Below are 5,726 nucleotides of genomic sequence, written 5' to 3'. Positions count from 1 at the left end.
CCACCCTCGTAGATCTTTTGCTTGAGGATGCTCCAAAGGTTTTCAATAGGATTGAGGTCAGGGGAGGATGGGGGCCACACCATGAGTTTCTCTCCTTTTATGCCCATAGCAGCCAATGAAGCAGAGGTATTCCGTGCAGCATGAGATGGTGCATTGTCATGCATGAAGATGATTTTGCTACGGAAAGCACGGTTCTTCTTGTTGTACCATGGACGAAAGTGGTCAGTCAGAAACTCCACATACTTTACAGATGTCATTTTCACACCTTCAGGGACCCTAAAGGGGCCAACCAGCTCTCTCCCCATGATTCCGGCCCAAAACATGACTCCGCCACCTCCTTGCTGACGTCGCAGCCTTGTTGGGACATGGTGGCCGTCCACCAACCATCCACGACTCCATCCGTCTGGACCATCCAAGGTTGCACGGCACTCATCAGTGAACAAGACTTTTTGAAAATTAGTCTTCATGTAGTCCTGGGCCCACTGCAGCCGTTTCTGCTTGTGAGCGTTGTTTAGGGGTGGCCGAATAGAGGGTTTCCGCATAACTGCAAGACTCTGGAGGATCCTACACCTCGACGTTCGTGGGACTTCACAGGCACCAGCAGCGTCGAATATCTGTTTGCTCGTCTGTAGTGGCCTTTTTGCAGCTGCCCTCTTAATTCGATGTTTTTGTCTTGCAGAAATCTTCCTCGTTGTGCCTTTATCTGCACGAACCCGCGTGTGCTCCGAATCAGCGACAAATGTCTTTACAGTTCGATGGTCACGCTTAAGTTTTCGTGAAATGTCTAAGGTCTTCATACCTTGTCCAAGGCATTGAACGATTTCACGCTTTTCGACAGCAGAGAGATCCTTTTTCTTTCCCATGTTGCTTGTTGCTTGTTCCAAAAAGAGACCGGAGATGTGGAACGCCAAGCTTAAATAGTTTTTCCTTAATTGGGCTCACCCGGTGGACTATCACAGGTGTCTGAGATTGATTTCAGACACAGACACAGAATACCGTCCATGAGTTCAATTGAAAAACAAAAAATGTAATCTTTATGACACTTAAATACAATTTGCATAATAATTTGGAACACGGCACCGTGTTCCAAATTATTATGCAAATCTAATCGGGCGTAAAAAGCAAGGCGGAACGGCCCTTGAGCTCCATGCGGAAGTCCGCAAAAAGCTCCATAATGTATTAAAAATGCTTAGCCGGGTGCCTGGAAGCCTCCTCGGGCGTAGAAAGTGAGGGGGAAAGCCCCCAAAGCACCGGCTGGAAGTCCCCCAAAAGATCCATTTCTGTTAAAAAATGCTTAGCCGGGTGCCTGGAAGCCTCCTCGGGCGTAGAAAGTGAGGGGGAAGGCCCCCAAAGCACCGGCTGGAAGTCCGCAAAAAGCTCAATTTCTGTTAAAAATGCTTAGCAGGGTGCCTGGAAGCCTCCTCGGGCGTAGAAAGTGAGGGGGAAGGCCCCCAAAGCACCGGCTGGAAGTCCCCCAAAAGATCCATTTCTGTTAAAAATGCTTAGCCGGGTGCCTGGAAGCCTCCTCGGGCGTAGAAAGTGAGGGGGAAGGCCCCCAAAGCACCGGCTAAAAGTCCTCCAAAAGATCCATTTCTGTTAAAAATGCTTAGCCGGGTGCCTGGAAGCCTCCTCGGGCGTAGAAAGTGAGGGGGAAGGCCCCCAAAGCACCGTCTGGAGCTCCGCAAAAAGCTCCATTACTGTTAAAAATGCTTAGCCGCGTCCCTGGAAGCCCAATCGGGCGTAGAAAGTGAGGGGGAAGGCCCCCAAAGCACCGTCTGGAGCTCCGCAAAAAGCTCCATTTCTGTTAAAAATGCTTAGCCGCGTCCCTGGAAGCCTCCTCGGGCGTAGAAAGTGAGGGGGAAGGCCCCCAAAGCACCGTCTGGAGCTCCGCAAAAAGCTCAATTTCTGTTAAAAATGCTTAGCCGCGTCCCTGGAAGCCCAATCGGGCGTAGAAAGTGAGGGGGAAGGCCCCCAAAGCACCGTCTGGAAGTCTGCAAAAAGCTCAATTTCTGTTAAAAATGCTTAGCCGCGTCCCTGGAAGCCTCCTCGGGCGTAGAAAGTGAGGGGGAAGGCCCCCAAAGCACCGTCTGGAGCTCCGCAAAAAGCTCCATTTCTGTTAAAAATGCTTAGCCGCGTCCCTGGAAGCCTCCTCGGGCGTAAAAAGTGAGGGGGAAGGCCCCGAAAGCACCGTCTGGAAGTCCGCAAAAAGCTCCATTTCTGTTAAAAATGCTTAGCCGCGTCCCTGGAAGCCTCCTCGGGCGTAGAAAGTGAGGGGGAAGGCCCCCAAAGCACCGTCTGGAAGTCCGCAAAAAGCTCCATTTCTGTTAAAAATGCTTAGCCGCGGCCCTGGAAGCCTCCTCGGGCGTAAAAAGTGAGGGGGAAGGCCCCCAAAGCACCGTCTGGAAGTCTGCAAAAAGCTCCATTTCTGTTAAAAATGCTTAGCCGCGTCCCTGGAAGCCTCCTCGGGCGTAGAAAGTGAGGGGGAAGGCCCCCAAAGCACCGGCTGGAAGTCTGCAAAAAGCTCCATTTCTGTTAAAAATGCTTACCCGCGTCCCTGGAAGCCTCCTCGGGCGTAGAAAGTGAGGGGGAAGGCCCCCAAAGCACCGTCTGGAAGTCCGCAAAAAGCTCCATTTCTGTTAAAAATGCTTAGCCGCGTCCCTGGAAGCCTCCTCGGGCGTAGAAAGTGAGGGGGAAGGCCCCCAAAGCACCGGCTGGAAGTCTGCAAAAAGCTCCATTTCTGTTAAAAATTCTTACCCGCGTCCCTGGAAGCCTCCTCGGGCGTAGAAACTGAGGGGGAAGGCCCCCAAAGCACCGTCTGGAAGTCCGAAAAAAGCTCCATTTCTGTTGAAAATGCTTAGCCGCGGCCCTGGAAGCCCAATCGGGCGTAGAAAGTGAGGGGGAAGGCCCCCAAAGCACCGTCTGGAAGTCTGCAAAAAGCTCCATCATTGGTCAAAAATGCTTAGCCGCGTCCCTGGAAGCCCGATCGGGCGTAAAAAGTTAGGCGGAACGGCCCTGAAGCTCCACACGGAAGTCGGAAAAAAGCTCCATCATTGGTCAAAAATGCTTAGCCGCGTCCCTGGAAGCCCAATCGGGCGTAAAAAGTTAGGCGGAACGGCCCTGAAGCTCCACACGGAAGTCAGAAAAAAGCTCCATCATTGGTCAAAAATGCTTAGCCGCGTCCCTGGAAGCCCAATCGGGCGTAAAAAGTCAGGCGGAACGGCCCTGAAGCTCCACACGGAAGTCGGAAAAAAGCTCCATCATTGGTCAAAAATGCTTAGCCGCGTCCCTGGAAAACCAATCGGGCGTAAAAAGTTAGGCGGAACGGCCCTGAAGCTCCACACGGAAGTCCCAGGTACCAGGGGTAAGCTCTGATGCAGTACCGGCTTCGGTCTGTTGGTGCGCCAGAGTACGATGAGTTGGTCCCCTTAGTTACTGTACTCATCCCCTTTACCCCCTAATCGCAAAATATAGTCGGCACGTATGTGCAGAAGACTTTTTTTTCTTATTTAAAATTTTTCTAAGTGCCAGCGGATGCTGGCACACGAACTGTCCGAGCTACGACGGTTCTCCAGTCGGACAGCGAGGGTGAAAAAGCGGTCCTGGAGGTCCGATAAAATTTTGCGAATATTTTCTAAGTGTCACCGAGGGCTGACACGCAATCTGTCCGAGGCGCGACGGTTCCCCGGTCGGATCCGAATGGCGAAAATTCGGCCTCTCCACCACGGAGGTCGGTGAGAATTTCAGAATATTTTCTAAGTGCGAGCGTGGGCTGCCGCACAACTTGTCCGAGTGGCGACGGTTCCTCGGTCGGATCCGAATGGCGAAAATTCGGCCTCTCCACCACGGAGGTCGGTGATAATTTCAGAATATTTTCTAAGTGCGAGCGTGGGCTGCCGCACAACTTGTCCGAATTGCGACGGTTCTCCTTTCGGACCCGAATCGCAAAAATTCGGCCTCTCCACCACGGAAGTCGGTGGGAATTTCAGAATATTTTCTAAGTGCCAGCGTGGGCTGCCGCACAATTTGTCCGAGTGGCGACAGTTCCTCGGTCGGATCCGAATGGCGAAAATTCGGCCTCTCCACCACGGAGGTCGGTGATAATTTCAGAATATTTTCTAAGTGCGAGCGTGGGCTGCCGCACAAGCTGTCCGAATTGCGACGGTTCTCCTTTCGGACCCGAATCGCAAAAATTCGGCCTCTCCACCACGGAAGTCGGTGGGAATTTCAGAATATTTTCTAAGTGCGAGCGTGGGCTGCCGCACAACTTGTCCGAGTGGCGACGGTTCCTCGGTCGGATCCGAATGGCGAAAATTCGGCCTCTCCACCACGGAGGTCGGTGATAATTTCAGAATATTTTCTAAGTGCGAGCGTGGGCTGCCGCACAAGCTGTCCGAATTGCGACGGTTCTCCTTTCGGACCCGAATCGCAAAAATTCGGCCTCTCCACCACGGAAGTCGGTGGAAATTTCAGAATATTTTCTAAGTGCGAGCGTGGGCTGCCGCACAACTTGTCCGAGTGGCGACAGTTCCTCGGTCGGATCCGAATGGCGAAAATTCGGCCTCTCCACCACGGAGGTCGGTGATAATTTCAGAATATTTTCTAAGTGCGAGCGTGGGCTGCCGCACAAGCTGTCCGACTTGCGACGGTTCTCCTTTCGGACCCGAATCGCAAAAATTCGGCCTCTCCACCACGGAAGTCGGTGGGAATTTCAGAATATTTTCTAAGTGCGAGCGTGGGCTGCCGCACAAGCTGTCCGAGTGGCGACGGTTCCCCGGTCGGTTCCGAATGTCGAAAATTCGGCCTCTCCACCACGGAGGTCGGTGAGAATTTCAGAATATTTTCTAAGTGCGAGCGTGGGCTGCCGCACAAGCTGTCCGAATTGCGACGGTTCTCCTTTCGGACCCGAATCGCAAAAATTCGGCCTCTCCACCACGGAAGTCGGTGGGAATTTCAGAATATTTTCTAAGTGCCAGCGTGGGCTGCCGCACAAGCTGTCCGAGTGGCGACGGTTCCCCGGTCGGTTCCGAATGTCGAAAATTCGGCCTCTCCACCACGGAGGTCGGTGATAATTTCAGAATATTTTCTAAGTGCGAGCGTGGGCTGCCGCACAAGCTGTCCGAATTGCGACGGTTCTCCTTTCGGACCCGAATCGCAAAAATTCGGCCTCTCCACCACGGAAGTCGGTGAAAATTTCAGAATATTTTCTAAGTGCGAGCGTGGGCTGCCGCACAACTTGTCCGAGTGGCGACGGTTCCTCGGTCGGATCCGAATGGCGAAAATTCGGCCTCTCCACCACGGAGGTCGGTGATAATTTCAGAATATTTTCTAAGTGCAAGCGTGGGCTGCCGCACAACTTGTCCGAGTGGCGACGGTTCCCCGGTTGGTTCCGAATGTCGAAAATTCGGCCTCTCCACCACGGAGGTCGGTGAGAATTTCTGAATATTTTCTAAGTGCCAACGGCTCTTGCGCCGTCAAGTGTCCGCTTTGGCTGGTTCCCGCGGTCGGCCACAAGTGGGGAAAAATCAGCCTCTCCACCTGGAGCTCGCGCCGACTCAGGCGAATATTTTCCAAGTGCCAACGGCTCTTGCGCCGTCAAGTGTCCGCTTTGGCTGGTTCCTGCGGTCGGCCACAAATTGCGAAACATCAGCCTCTCCACCTGGAGCTCGCGCCAACTCAGGCGAATATTTTCTAAGTGCCAACGGCTCTTGCGCCGTCAAGTGTACGCT

This window comes from Syngnathus typhle, unplaced genomic scaffold, assembly GCF_033458585.1.
Source record: "Syngnathus typhle isolate RoL2023-S1 ecotype Sweden unplaced genomic scaffold, RoL_Styp_1.0 HiC_scaffold_34, whole genome shotgun sequence".
NCBI classification, from domain to species: Eukaryota; Metazoa; Chordata; class Actinopteri; order Syngnathiformes; family Syngnathidae; genus Syngnathus; species Syngnathus typhle.
This window is presented reverse-complemented; position numbering follows the sequence as displayed.